Raw genomic sequence first — 16,250 nt, forward strand, 5'->3', positions numbered from 1 at the left:
AAGCTGGAAAGTTTTTTTGCATAATATAATATTTCCTAGCTTTAGGAGGAGGATGCCCCTGATCCAGTCTGTGTCATAAGCTGATGTTAGGTCAATGAAAGTGGCCCCGGATTTAAGTTTCTTCAGAAAGAATTCATAATCAACTTTTACGTTTTGAAGGCGTAAAGTGGATTGAAACAAAGATCGGTGTTTCGAATCATAATAAACTTAAGAATCATGAATTATATTAGCAAAAAATGCAGAAGATGATAAAACAGGGGCCCTTCTCTAAAATAGCCACTTTCGAGAATAAGAGATGATAGAGAGAGAGAGAGAGAGAGAGAGTATGAATGGCATACGTACTTAATAAATTGACTGCTGAGTGTATAAAGAAATCTTAAGTGAATTTTTAAATTTTGCGATCGTAATTATTTCTTCAAAGGTGTGTAGTCTGATCTTAAGTGTCGGAGAAAACATTCGAAGGTGAATGGAATTCGCGCGCGCTCTCTTAATTGAACCATTAGGAAACAGGGTTGAAAATGCAATTACAAAGGCAATATCGCGTTCACCCCGAATTAAATTAAACGTTCAAAAAGAAGCCGAGGAGGAAATCGCTGATACACGTGTTAAGAGTTTGCTACTTGGAGTCAGCTGCGGGCGGACGTTTCGCCAAACAACATTCAATACATTCTTACGGGATCTTATCTGAGGCATTTTAATCGACCTTCGGTTTGCTTGCATTACGAGATTTCTACGGCTGGTTAGCGGAGGTGTTGTTCTCTCGTCTTCTGCTACATTTCTCATTTGGCCGCGCCGTTCGTTTCACAATGGTCGTCGTCAGTGGAAGTGGCGAGGAAAATCCTCGAGATGAAGAACGTACAATGAACGAACACAACGCTCGTGATGTTCGGTGCTGTTGCTGTCTATTCAGAGTTTCTGAACGTGTGAGTTACCCCCCCCTCCCGATTTTGAAGAAATATTAAGATTACAAGTCCTTTTCACTCTTTGAGTTCTTGTTTATTTTACTGCGGCGAAGCGCAGACCCTTCCGTTTCCTTACCGCCGAATAATGCGATCCTGAAGGGGATCTCGGAGTTTAAAATTCACTGAATATCAGCGAACACTTCAAATGCATTTTAATCAATACTCAACTATAAGAGGACATACGGCATCACCGTTTTTTTTTTCTTTTTTAAAAAAAGTTAATAAATATTCCGACGAATAGTCAAAGATTTTCAAGAGAAAGAGAGAGAGAGAGAGAGAGAGAGAACAGAAATAAACTGCCGCCATCTTGTGGCCCTAACACTTGTATTATTGCATGCGATAATGCTGTACTGTTCTACAAAAAACATTTTCTACCGTTGTTTTTTGTTTTGAAATATGCGATTAAAATCCTGTTTTCGTATAGGAAAACCCCTAGTGGTTTTGGGACGAATTAAAAATATTCCTCTAGTCGGCAACAACAATCAAAACTACAGCATAACGATCTTCTTCGGAAGGCTTAGAGATGCCAACGTCATTTCCAGAGACTACGCAACACTCTCAAACAAGAGGAAGGTTCGCAAAATATTCTTGTTTTTTTTTTGTTTTCCTGCATTTCTTCCGTTGGCAGTTCTACATAAAACAATATTAGGGTTTAATTTGAGCCTCGATTTAAGGGCCGAGTTAAGTTGAATATCACTTTTTATTAAAATTGTGAAATTAGAACCCACTGCTCAAACATCATCAGGAGTATTCTGTTGTATTAACTTTGTGAGATTACTTACTGAAGGTGACGAAGCCGCTTGAAACAGTCCCAAGTTTGTTTCTATACCAACTTCCAGTTGGTGAATCAACGCGGGTTGGGTCTTTCAGTTCCAGAAACTCAGGTTTTTCATCCCTCAAAACATGTAAACCTTGAAACTAAAACCAAACTCCGAACTCTTGAAACTTCTGTTGAAACTGACTGAACTGCTTCCGCAGTTCAGTCAGTTTCAACAAAACCTCTGGTTAGAAAGATCTGTGTTCGAATCCCGTGTACAACGTGAAGTACTTCTATAAGAACTTGACTGGTGATGGACAGTCAGTAGGCTTCATACGAAGGTGGATGCATTTTTTCCCGATAACTCGGGTTTTTATCCAGCAAAACAGGTAAACTGGCCAGAAGAACACACGCAAAATACAAACAGAGGGCACTGTGCGATCCCGTTTCGAAACGCTGCTTGGTACGTTGTGAGTCTACGCTTAGTGGAAGCAATAACACTAAAGAAAACCAAGAAACAATACATCGAAGAAAAACAGGCGAATATTCTGGAGAAGATGGAACGTGGTGTTTTTTTTTTTAAATATACACGCATTCTGTTCATCGAACGACTAGTAAAATTATTTAACAATATCTGGTTGCAATGAAAAATACTGGAATGTTTGAATGAGGCCATCATCATTCCAATATACGAAAAAGGCGTTGAGTGTAATTGCGATTGAAAGCTACAGAGGAATAAGTCTGCTAAACCCCGGTTACAAAGCAGAACACGTGAATGATAACTTCGAAAATCCAGTGATGTGTAGAAGATAACTTTTATGAAGAACAAAATGGCTTCCGAAAAGGACGAAAAGAAACACACACACACACACACACACTCGAATTTTTATGGATCATACTCAACAAGTTAAACATACCAAATCAGCTGCTCTCAGAAATACGCAATATGTACAGTATTAACACAAATACCAGCGACACAGTTCGTTCTAACGTACCATTTTAGAATAAATCAACTGCTTCAAATACCTGGGATGTGCTTTATCACAGACAGAGGAATCTGACACCAACATTTCAAATTTCTTTGATAACCTTGATTACCAATAATATCTTTAAATCTAACTGAGTTCATAAGCATATAAAGATAAGAGTTTAAAAAGTTCTGCAACACGTTGTCTATTGCACAGAAGTGAAGTTTGGACCATTACCAGTGCAGAAGAAAAAAAAATAGAAACTGAAGAAATGACATTCGTACGAAGGACAGTAGTCTGCATCCAGGGAGGCAAAATAAGCATAAAAATACGTAAATAACTAGAAATAGACTCAGTAATAGATAATACCCTGCTTGGTAATTAGTCAACGGACACCATAGTGTGAGGAAAAGACGTCGTATTAAGGTGAGCGCCACCTCAATATAACGTTGGGACCACCTTTCGCAGCGATGAATGCAGCAGTCATACGGGGAACAAGCGATCAACTGGAGTTCTGGATCATTCATGCACACATGCTGGACTGTTGTGAGGAGTAAGTTCATTGACCTCACCCGACGCTATCCAGTTCATCTCACATCTATCAGTTCATCAAGGGGGATCGAGATCACGGCTTTGTGGAGGCCCGTTAAGTGTGGGGACCTTCATGTCCACAAACCACTCGGTTACAGCAGCCTTTTGACACGGTTCAGTGTCTTGTTGAAAGAGACAATGGTCACTTCCGTATAAACGCCATGAAGTACGATGCATTGAATGTTCAGATACCTCTCGGAGTTCAATGTTGATGACACTACAGAGGTTGGAGGCCAAACCAGGAAAAACAGAACCATACCATCACAACACCGCCACCTCCGAATTTCATAGTTGGTAAGAGACGTTCAGCGGACATCCACCACATCCATCCATCTGCTCGCTAGAGGGGGGGGGGATAGCGTGAGTCGTCGCTCCATAACACAGCTTTCCAACTGTACACGCTCTTTGCACCTCCGAAGAAGATGTTGGTTCGAGTAATGTGGGGGTTTGCATATTGCGGTCCTACTGTGGAAACCCATTTGTGAGTTTTCGTGCAGATTCATGTTCCAGTTGTAGTTGACTCCCTGTGCTTCCATCTGAGTACGGTATGACTGATTGTTGACCTGAGATGATCCAATTTGTCAACATTTTGTCGAACAGATAGACCTACAACATGGCATCCGTTCACAACGTCTCTTTCAAACTCCGTCAGTTCCCTCCTCGCAGCCATTTCACCCGGACAGACACAGTTGCACTGACTTGGGAGCATCGCAATCCTCCAATTTATATCGGCTACAAATACGCGACTTATTACATGATACGATGCACCTTGCCCATGGGGATGCCTGTTCATTTTTTTCCAAGCAGTGTAAATACGCAAAGAAATGGATTATAGCCATAGAAAGAATGGACAGTTCACAACCACCCAAAAAGATACGAACCACTTTTCAAGGACATAAAAGCCAAAACGACCAAGAGAAGGATGGAAAGAAACAGGAACAGGCCGTTGGGCTTAAATTCTTGAAAGGATGACGAGAACAGGTAAAAGCCTACCAGAAAATATAAACTTACGCCATACTTGAGTTGCGTTGTCCCTAATTCAAAACAGATCAATTTATGGAACGAGAGTGGAATTCACATAAAAATGACAAACTATAATTCAACATGGATTTCTTCAATCGAAATTTTCCGGATAAAAATGAACTTAAATTCTAAAATATTCCTTTATATTGACCAAATGAGAATTTGGTACTGAACTTGGGTTAAACTATTCGGTGTAATAAATATTAATGGATACACCCTTAAGTTTCTTAAAATGTTTCCTAAAAATATCCGCATGTGCAGCACCAGTGCATCCACTATTGGTTAGGTCTGCATTTTATTACTAGTCCCCCCCCCCCCCGACTGTCTCTATTAGGTCAGACTACGTCTTCCAATGTCCACTTTTACTGCAAATAGCTTTCGCGATTAGCTTGTACGGTAAAGCCTGGATTATGAGGGTGTATGGATTAGTAGTAATCCGTGTTACTCAGCAGTCAAACTGTCTCCAATTAATTGAAGGGAGGAAATGAATTTTGTGTGATCACAGACATGTGGATTAGCGATCTGCGGTGCGGTAATTCGATTACTGCAGACTTAGTCGTGATCCAGTATAATCGCTGTTAAGTCTGTGCTATTAATCACGATAATATATCGACGGATTTTTGTTTTGGGGCGTGCAGACTTTGTCATTTGTTTACGGCCAAGTTGAACTCATTTTTCTTTGGTACCTTAGTTAATGGATAACTGAATTGCACCTTTAAGCCAAGTACAGTATTTGGATAAAGTGTGTTAATATCATGCAAATTTTATGTGGCTGCCATGCAAAACGTGGTCCATTTCAGCGCTAAAAGTGGCGTCCAAAGTTTGGCATTTAGTGTCAGTGATTTTGGTGGCAAATATCAAAAGAGACGAAAATTAACCTCGCGTGTAATTTGTTTTAATATTACACTAAACGGCATATCTTTAGAGTGCCTGAACGCATAAAACTAATACAGACTGTGCACGCGTGCGATAGCAATTGTTGTGAACGTGCTCACTAAATGATGTTGCGTTCACGACATTGTTTACAGAAAGGAAAAAAAAATGAAAGGAGTCACGTGATGTACGCGTAGTTTCGTTTGGGTTTTTATCTCTTTGTATTGTGAACAGCAAACGATCGTTAATCTGCCGTTTCCAGAGCAATTTAGTGCTGCGCGCTCTCATAACTGTGCTGTGTTATTTTATTTGAGATTGCTTAATCATGCTTCTTTAATAATATTTATTAAATGTCGAATATCACAAGATACACATCTAAGTGTTTTATACTTTTTTATCGTAGAATTAAACATCGTTTAAATCTGGAAGTGCAGCCATTCTTTTTGACCGCAAGTGTAAGTACTTCTCGTACCTACCGAGAAGCGTCATTTCTTTAAGAATAAATAAAAAATAAATAAAATAAATAAAAATAAATCAGCGATAAACGAGCCGCCAATAATGGAATTGCCTCAAATCACCTGCACGTGCAAATCTGCTTTTCTGCCACGAAGGTCAACTCGGAAAACATTTCGCAGAAACAAAACAAGTAAAAAAAAAAAAGCTTAAATTTCAGATTTAGTCCAGCAGGTTTTATTTTAAATTCCCAGGCCTATTTCGGAGAAATAAATGTCCCCGATCAACAAAACGGACGACTCCAAAACAGTAGAGTCTTACGAATATAAAAAAGAAGTTACGAGAAATTCACTACAAGCATTTTGCCGCTGTTTCCTCAGAACAAACGACAGTTCATTCAAACAAAGCTCGGGAAAATGCGCCATAAATCTTTGCTCCCAAACCCATCGTGGCACGCCGACGCACTCTAAATACACGTAATCTTTCTCCGGTGGAAGAACGTGAGGCAGGTGGTATTTCCCTTTCCGTGGCGTTACTAATCTTTCCCAAGACGGTTAAGTAGAACTCCGATATGAACACATACTCTCTATTCATCTTCCTGACAGCCTGATCGAACTTTGATTAATGAGAGCGAACGCTTAAAATAGCAGCTGTTTGCGAAGGCACGCAAATGCCACGCCGAAAAAAGCTTTTTTTCGCCGCTAAACATGTTTTGCGGGACGTGAGGTTCATTTAAACTGCCACACGTAGCGAATCTTCGGTGAATAGTTGGTATCAGTGGAGAAGTTGTTGCCCATCTGCGAACGTTTTGTTGTGCGGCGGTAAAAATGCGGGCGATACGCAATGCTACACAACGTCCGTTAGACACATAATCGTTTAAGATTTAACTCCGGGGTCGTTAAAGATAATTATTTAAAATTAATGGCTTCATAAAATAATCGATCACTGCTGCTATTTACTGTCTGATAACTCGTGCAAGAATATGACACCGTTTAAGAAATGGTGTTGCTATTTTTAGACGCACGAAAGAGGGCAAACGCGAAAAATGAAAGCAAAAGATTCTTTGATGCTGTTTCCAATTTATGCACTTGTCCTTGAACCCTCCAGGATCCTCAAACAGTCCCATAAAGGGCCAATCATAAAAGAGGGCCCCGTCACAAGCTATCTTGCATTCTGCACATCGTTGAGTATCTTCTTCATATCGCTTGTCGAACCACAGAGGGGATATCCAAAACCCTTAAAATGAATTTGTTGAAGTTTGAGCGTCCTCTAATGTAGGACACCAAATGACACCTTTTTTTTTTTTTTTTTGTATTGTCAGTGGATGGAAAACTTAAGGCAACCATACTGGGATACGAAGAACATTGCTGTACAATGCAGTCAGCAATAAATCTCAAATGGGTAGAGTTGTCCCAGAGATCTTTCTCTGAGAAAATGGCTTTTTCCTCAGATACCTACATTTCTTGATAAAACAAAACGTCTTCTGCTTTATCAGTTACCACATGATACAGTGCGTAAGATGCATATTCGATCATCATCTGCTGATGTTATGATGATTCCCAATGCACTAACTGCAAGCCATTTGATCCACTGTCAAGCTGTGGATCAAACGTCAGCCACAAGTCACATGTTCAGTTTTTTCTGAGGACTGCGGACAGGAGCCACAGGAAATTCGTAACTAGCGAATCGTGACAGTGATGGAGTAGCGTCGGTCGGTCCTCATGCATCCATTGTCTCTTACCGTCTCAATAGCTACTGAAAATCGCACATCATACTTGACTACCTTTTTAGGAACTAGAAATAGCAGCGGTACATGTTATGCCACCCATTTCTATTTTGAGAGCGCGTTTCATAAGCGTTTCTGTGCATCAATCAGATCCGGTTAATATAGATGTTAATTAGTTGAGCGGCCAACAGAAACAATTCGATATTGCGATGGATTCAAATATATTCGTCTGGGACAATCGAATAAAAACAAGAGCTTAACAATAAACTGTTCGTAGAAAAATCGCATTTCCAAGTAATCTTCAAAATGCAGGAAACTTTCGAGGGATTTCATAGCAATAATTCCTTTATCTTATTCACATGGAAGAGTATAACAGCACCACTGAAGATATTTTTTGTAATCCAGTAGCCATGGCGCTTCTACAAACGTCCTGAACTAAACAATGCAATACAACAATACAAGTTTACGCTAAACAAAACTTGTGACTCAACAATGAAACGAACAGCTCGCTTCTGTTGTCTGCTGCAATTTTTTCGCCTCTAATTAAACCGAACAATTCATCTGCATAGTTTGTTCAGAAGCTACGACTGTTTCAAATATTTAAGCAGTAAGCTAATTTTGTACCTCGGAAAGGAGTTCGCGAACAATTTCTTTTTTCATCAGCTAAGCTTGCAATCCCATTTTCTTTCGCAAAAGGTAGCTTATGAGTTATTCATTTTTATATTTGGATTTGCCGGTCTAGAAAGAAACTTCCTTACCTCTTCCTTCTTTCGGTTACTCATAACTTTCTCGAAGCTTAGAAAATAACAGATGCAGGGCAGTATCAATCTTTCTTCTCCTTTTTTTTTTAACTTTCATTTCTTGCACTCTAAAAACGGAAGGCCTTTTTTTCCCAGAGAGCGAAAGAGAAAGGAGCATGCGCGCGTGAGAGGGGGGGCCTACGACAAACATCGTATTTCGCTGTCAGTCAAAGAAACGAAATTGATCATTAGTGTTCCCTTTTCTGAAGCTCACGTTCTCACCGTGCGTCTGACGTCTGCGAATCATTGTGACGTAGTGGAGCAGAAGAGAAAAACGCTCAACCCGACAGCGGGAGGAAGGTATGGAATTCCCGTGTTATGAATAACATGTGATTTGTGTACCTAATAGGTATTTTTTGCGCCGAGATTTTGTCTGAAGATAGAAGTACGGCAAATTGGGAAAAATGATTCGTAGCGGCTCGACCGAAATCACTGCAGCGGAGGATATTTTCAAAGCATACACATATGAAAGTGGATTGAAAGAGCGCAGAAAATCATTTTCCGATGCTTTGGTTGCGTGTTTGGGCATTCCAATAAATTTTTTCCGATGGTTGGGTCCACTTTTCTTTTCTGCTGTTGTTGTTTATGGCGAAGATTTAGACCTCCCCCGGACTTTCAATAAATAACGCCATTCTCTGTCTATTAGCATATTTATAAACGTCGCATGAAATATTATTAAAAAACAACTCGGAATATTTCCCCCAAAATGTAAGAGTCCCGTTCCATTTGTTAGAGAAAACAATTTTTGAGTCTTTCTCAAGAAAATGCTTCGTTTTTATCGCGTCGTTCTTCGCCAGTGAAATAAAGCTTTCATTTCTCTGTCATGAAGAATCCAAGCTGTGTCATTTGAACCGGTGGGTTTTTAATAATATTTAAAGGGAGAATGGCAGTCGGTGCCACTTTATTACTCTGAAATAACTGATCGATCCCAGAAAGTGTGGGCATCCTATGCAGCACATGAACACGCATAAAATTCGAATCCAAGATATTTGCTAGCTCTACTGACCAATCAAAACCAAGATAAACGTCTGTTTATTTCGTGGCTCAAAAATACACATCTGCGATTTGTATTTCTTTTTCATACGTTTTGTTGTTGTTGTTTTGAAGTACAACCGAAGCAACTAAAGCCACATATTGTGTCGGTAAAGTGCACGTGATCTTTTATCCCATGTGATCCCGTTAAGGGAGAGGAACCCGAATTTTCCGGAAGAAAAATCCTCCATTTCCACATCACGCTGCTTAACTCCTCCATCGTATACCAATGATGAAGAAAGAGATGACGACAGCAACCATATTTGTGGAATATATGTACTTAGACGGATTAATTTGTACCCAACAATTCTCTTTGCCATCACAATTTCACTTCGACAGTACAAAATGAAAGTCGACAGAAATAAGCAGACTACAGATTTCAACATTGTTCCAAGCTAAAACAGAAGGCATGTTCAGTTTCATTACTTGTTCGTTTCAGCTCGATTTGCGTGTTCTTAGACTTTATTAAAATCTCATTATTGACCCGACCTGTAGATCAAGCTGCATTTCGAAAAGAAAAGTAAATTCCGGTATTTCTGAAAGAATTTTTCCTTTTATAATTTGCGCATTGTAACGACCAAACGTTTGGCTCTTAATAAACAGTTGATCCTTATAAGAGAGAGGGGATTGTCTGGAAGTACGACTAAATTTGATAATATACACCGTTGTTCGTATGCGTGCATTTTTTTCCCTCCGTATTTCTGAAGTCAGGCTTGTTTTCTAAGTCTGCATCTGGGCTTGCTTTAACAGGCAGTCCGCTAGACAGCTTGACAGGTTGCTAATTAAGTTTAGGAACATTTCATTAGCACGACTGTGTTCGGATTTGCGAACTGCGTATCAGACTCAGCCTTAAGTAAGAGTTTCATTTATTCTAGCAGTATTAATTTCCTGACAAGTGTTAGCGAGAGGGAGAAAGTGGGAGAGATGGCAATTTCTGTGTGTGAATAAGCACGGACATACGACAAATGGAAATGAAAGTAGCCCCGATGTAATATGCATCCGCTTTTCAGGGTTTATAATACTATGACATGTTAACGTAATCTAATGCTGGCTGTCTCCCTGTTTGGTAAACAAACGGCTACTTCTACATTACGACGCTTGTTTTAAGATAAAGTCAGAGGTCTCCTCCGAACAATGCCGTCATCCACACTGATAACGAGAGTTCCATTTCTATTAATTTCACATCAGGTGCGTCCTGGATCTTTTTCGTTAACTTCTTCCGGTTTTCCATGTCGCATCTGCGATAATAGCTCTGCGTCGCCTAGCAAATTAAATGTTCCTGCCATTTGGACTAATATTAAATGGCTTCTTTCACGAGGAAGGACACTCGGGTGCGCGCGCGCACACGCACACACACAATCGCAATTGTTTTACATCAGAATGGCAGAAACTATTCGAGACGATGCGTGGCGAGTTTATTTGATAAAGTGAGGTGACGGAGTGTTTGGCACTGATCTTGCTCGTGACACACAAAACCCCTTTAGGCGAAACAGATTACTTAAAATAATTCTTTTGGGATCTTCCACTTTGTTTTCGGCCAACTTAGCCGAACTGTAACACTTATGTTCATTTATGTTTATCTCGTGTGACAGCAATGCAGAAATATTATTCCTCATCAGCACTCTTGCAAGGACGTTTTTTTGATGAGATCGTTCGTTTCAGACTCACTCAATAAATAGAACAAAAAATTAAATAGAAAACGCTTCTGTTCTACGTAATGGATATGATTAAAATACATTTGAGAAGTTAAAAATCTGTATTTCATTCCCACCGAATTGTACATCGGTATTATGAATGGGTTATACTTCTTCATTTTATTTATTTTATTTTTTGCACTTTTTTATTATGTATTTTCACATAACTCGGAAACTCTGCTCTAGGAACCAAATATGGAATATTTTTTTCAAGGCACTTCCGCTCTCCAATAAGCGGGTGGTGAAGGGCATCTTCTCCTAACGACATTAACAACCATCTATTTCCATAGCGGGATTCGAAACCGCAACCATTCGCTTGGAGAGCGAGAACACTAACTACTATTGTATATCAAGTAGGCTGGCAACTATTTGGTAGACTACACGAGTTTATAGTTTTGGCTAACAGAGTTGAGTTCATTGTTTGCTTTAAATCAGAGCATCGGCAGTTCTGCTCTTAATGCGTGACTTTATTATCTGCTGCCATCTAATTCCCGTTAATAACACGAAACCTTCTCAGAGGAACTTTGAACAAATGCTGAAAGTTTGTTGTAAATCTCATTTTGATAAATGAATGAACAAAGCAACAAAAAAAAACTCAAAAAAAAAATAAAAAATAGATAAATAAAGCTAGTATAGAGAGAAATGCATTACTTAAATAACAGATTGTAATCGATTTGTTGGATCACAGAACGCAACAATGGCTGTGTGACAAAGATCGTCGATCGAGCAGGTTAAGGATTCATATCGTATCTGATAAGATTCAGTATTGCTGGAGAAGTAAGATTCTACACAGACATGGTTGGAGGCAACAAATCCAGGAGTCCCAAGCTCGAGTGTGGTTGAAGAAGACTCTTTATAAAGAGGAATAATACATTTACTGTCTCCATTGTTAGAAATTTAGTTAAAATTTTAAATAATTAACGCAGCAGACGGATAAACACCGAAATCGATTATAATCATTGTTGAACAATATTGGGATAATAACAATACTGTGATTAGCAGACAGCGCACTCTATTGGATATGGTGTTGTGTAGTAAATAAAAGAGGAAGCTAAACTCGGCATGCAGCATCGCAATTTGGGAGGTATCTGATGTACGAATCGAACGTGAAATGAAAGAGAGAAAAGAAAAGCGCAACTAAATTATGGGGTTATGGAACTGCGCTCATCCATAACTGTCACTTTTCAGGTTCTCATTTTCTGTTTCTATTTACGAGATTTGTGCGTTTAAATGCAAACACAATTATGAAAATTAATTCGCCCTCAGACACTGCAGTACTCGCGAAAATACAAAATGTTTCTTTTTTCCTTTTCGAATGAGAATTTCCTATTCAATCCATTACTTTAATTAAAAGGAATCTAACTTTATCGCTTGGCACGAAGCCATTTTACTGACGAAGCTAAAAATGTTAGTAATATTTCAATAAAATATTGTATGATATCTGTGTCGTAATGAAATTATAAACTCCTTGAAGCGTTTTGACTGAAGTTGTTTCATCTTCTGTATTACTCCCAGAGAAGAAAAAAATAAAAAATAAAGCAGACACGTTTCTCGAAATTCATTATTACGTCACTACGCTGAAATGCAAAATGCAAATCGATTGCTTTTATGACGTTGCTTTGCTTGTTTAAAGTACAACCAATCGCATTATTGTAAAACATAAAATATATTAAATGGAAACAATAAATTAATGTCGGTTGGCTGTTTACTTATTAACAACAATGCATGCTGCTCCAAGAGCTATGTGAGCTACTGACAAAGGAAATGAATATTCTCTCTCAATCTCATGAGTTAACTTTCTCCATATAACACTTCTGCTTTGAACATACAATTAGCGCAGGTTCTGTTAAAGAGAGACATTTTGTTACGGCACGATATGCAAAACAGATTCCGCAGACACTTTTTCGGTGGTGATGAAACACCTACTCGGTTGTTATTTTATGATTTGATTATCCCCACGACTTTCTTTTCCAAACACGAGAACGCAAAGCATCAAGTCCAAGTGCAATGGGACGGTTTGGTATGGAAATAGGTTTAACAAAAAGCGGATTGCTCAGCGATATCGTGAGCATTTCCAGATATCGCCATTATGGATAGGACTTGCTCTGAGCACTTTTATTTACAAATGCAACTCATTTGACTCATTTTAAAACTTTTTCATGGCCTTTCTGCTATCATTTTCATTAAAAAAAGCTTTCGTTCGAATGGAGAATGATAGTAACCGATTTTTTTATTTACATTTAAAGTTTTATATTTTATATAAAAGATTTTAGATTGTTTTTACGGCTGAATTGATCTCTGACTCAGAAAAAAAGATCTATGTGGTCAATTGAATTTAAATTGCGAAAATATAAGCCAAAGAAATTTGCTCTGTGAGCACAGCTGGTGACGCTAATAGCAGTTATGCATTCCCCCCAAAAAAACCAGTCGTCTATTTTCATTCTTCTTATGGTGATACCATCTTCTATCGAAGGTCAGCGACCATCTTGGCGAACAAACTACGATCTTGCGTTGATCTGAGCAGTTGTACGCTGCTCTTTCCTGTCCACATCTTGATATTTTCCAACCAAAATATTCTTTTTCCTCCTGTAGCTCTTTTGCCATCAATTCTTCCTACCAAAACGATTTGTAGAAGCTGATATTTGCCGTTTCTCATGATGGGGCCAAGATATGTTTTTTGATTATGCTTCTTGATTGTTTGTATGAGATATTTGGCTTTTCCAATGGATTTTAAGACATCTTCATTAGTAATTTTCTGTCCATGATATATTTAGCCACATCTCAGAGGTTTCAATTTTCTTGATGGTCTGTCTATTAATGATCGTTTATTTTAATTTTATAAAATAATACAAATCGCTACTGATTAATACAATTAATATTAACACACCGGCATTGATTTTATTGTCAGACTTGTATGAATAAATCGATGATAGTATTTCAGTAAAACTGCACTTGGAACTGGAACACGTTCTTGATTTTAACCAGTCAAGTTAAAATGACCATTTGAAGGTGACCCGAGTTTGTTTGCCGACCAGGCAAAGCGCTAAAATTGAAAATGATTGGATCAAGGCATCTGCATTGCCTGGCAGCGAACACCCATTGGGAACTTTCAGAAACATTTATGAACTTGGTTACGATCATTGTTCTTATACTTTATCCCGTTTTAAATGATCTTATCACGTGCTAGTTCCACTAATAATTTATAAAATAATTTAATAAAACAATACTAATTCTACAAGCAATTCTTGTTTATCTATTAACTGACATTTTTAAGTTTAAAATTCGAAATATCTGTCTATCCCATCTATGTCCCTGTTCTTATCTTATCCCTTCATTTATTTCATTCGCTGATCTGCTTTTTCTCACTTAAAAAAAAAAACAAAAAAAAAAAAAAACGCCTAGTTACTAATCTTCTAGCAGCATTTGTCTTCTGTGATTCCGATGGTGAATGCGACCATCGGAATAATTTCCAGTGTTATGTTACCCCCAGATTTATATTTTCCAATTACAAACGCTATGGGTGTTTAGTAGATTGGGGGGGGGGGGGGGAGTAAGAGGCAATAATTGCGCCAGACGCTACCGATGGCTATAAGAGATCGCTATTCCAAAGTGCTACAACACATTCACCAATTACTTTTTGTTGCATTCATTTGAATAAAATCCACAGAATTTAAGACAAACCAATAAAAGCTCTTATAACTCCTGCAATTCTCGTTTTGCAGAAACGGCTTCTCATAATCACAAACAGATAACTGCGGCTTTCATTTGCCGGCTAATAACACCACAGGACTTCTTGATGTGCGGGGAATCTGATAGTGTGATGTGTGCTCACATTATGCAGAATATAGATTGTTCCTTTCGATGCAGATAAGAGCAAAGCAATGACTCTTCAAGAGCGCGCGCTAGTAGCTCTACGTACGAGTGCAGTCTGGAGAGGGAAGAAAGAACATTAATATCGAACGTTAGAAACATACATATGTTCATTATCGCAGTTGAGGATAATAATAAGAATGAATAAGTAAAGCCAGAACGAATAATTTTCGCATTATTTCTTTGCCTCTTAGTCATTGTTGAAGTACTTTCCTAAATGAATACTTTCTCATCATTATTATCATCTTACTTTCTGCTTAATATTTCGACGGAGGGCCTCTTTTAAATAAAATGAGCCTAATATAGCAAGAACAAACAATTCAAACAAGAAGAAAATGAAAAAAAAAAAGAAGAGAAAACAAACAAGAACAGGGGCAACGTAAAACTGTTCTTCATGGAAAAACGAAAAAAAAAAAAAATAGTTAGCGAAATAAAAAAGGGGAAGTAAATGAAAAAAGTTCAACCAAATAAAAAATAAAGAAAAAAATGAAAAAGAAAGTTCAACCAAGCAAAAAATAAAAAATAAATGAAAAGGAAAGTTCAACCAAGTAAAAATGAAAAAAAATCGACCAAGTAAAAAAATAAAGTTCAAAGTAAAAAAAAATGAAAAATATTCAAGTAAAAAGAGCAAACGGGGAAAAAAATTCTGTTCAAAGAATGTTTATAAAAACACTAAAAAAATTCATAGAATTAAAAAGAAAAGCCAAATAGTTCGAAACATTAAAAAAACGTCGGTTTCATAATGAGAACAATCGAAAAGGGCTAGAAAAGCTATGCGGAACACGATGTTCGTCATCCCTTGTAATAAAGGCTTCGTGAACAGGGAAGCCAAAATAAATGAATTTTATGAAGCGTCATAAAAAGAACTTGCAATCCCCCCCCCCCTCCGAAAATCTACCTTCAGCGCCAAGAAGAAAACTGTTATGACTTTGCAATCTTTAATGTTTTTAAGTTTGCATTGACATCATCTCCGGAATTTGACACTAAAAGTACGCGCGTAATTATCAGATCACAACGAACGAATCCATTCTCACCTAAATTTTGTTTATGTAAACTCCTTATAGTGACAGCAGGTTTCTTGCTTCCCAATCTCCTTTCATCAAAGTTCTCGAAATCTTTGGATAGGGGTCTCATCTCCTCGCGATTTTGATGCTTCCTTTTGATATCTGAAAGCGGAATTAGAGACAATTAATTATGGATAAGATGCAAAATTTAATAAACACTACTACTTAAAATTGCACGAGTGTTTTTTTTTTTTTTTTCATTTATTTATAGAGAGAAGGGAGGTGCGTTATTTGTAATTAGCGCAAGGTAATTCCGGTCGTGTTTTAAATATTTAAGTAATTCTAGACATGTTTCGCTAATCTTTTGGTAAGATTCGGAAAAATACACCGTCTGTATCTTCGAGCTGGTCTTCGAATAATCTTCATGTACAAGCATTTCGTTATCAGTTTCGAGTCATGTTACCTTATCGTGTTCACGTATTTGGAGCGCTAATATC

General features: G+C 38.0%; 1 protein-coding gene across 1 annotated transcript in view; it reads right to left on the reverse strand.

Moving 5' to 3' along the window:
- The window catches only part of LOC150095836 (cell adhesion molecule Dscam2-like), a 137,188-nt gene extending 121,325 nt beyond the window's left edge, over positions 1 to 15,863 (reverse strand). Inside the window, exon 1 of the mRNA XM_090409145.1 lies at positions 15,784 to 15,863. The gene's annotated coding sequence lies outside the window, so the exon portion shown is untranslated. The remainder of the gene's footprint in view (positions 1 to 15,783) is intronic.
- Positions 15,864 to 16,250: the final 387 nt, after the last annotated feature.

The sequence above is a fragment of the Typopeltis vanoorti genome, chromosome 19 (assembly GCF_054136105.1).
Source record: "Typopeltis vanoorti isolate ZY-2024b chromosome 19, IOZ_Tvanoo_1.0, whole genome shotgun sequence".
In the NCBI taxonomy this organism is placed as follows: Eukaryota; Metazoa; Arthropoda; class Arachnida; order Uropygi; family Thelyphonidae; genus Typopeltis; species Typopeltis vanoorti.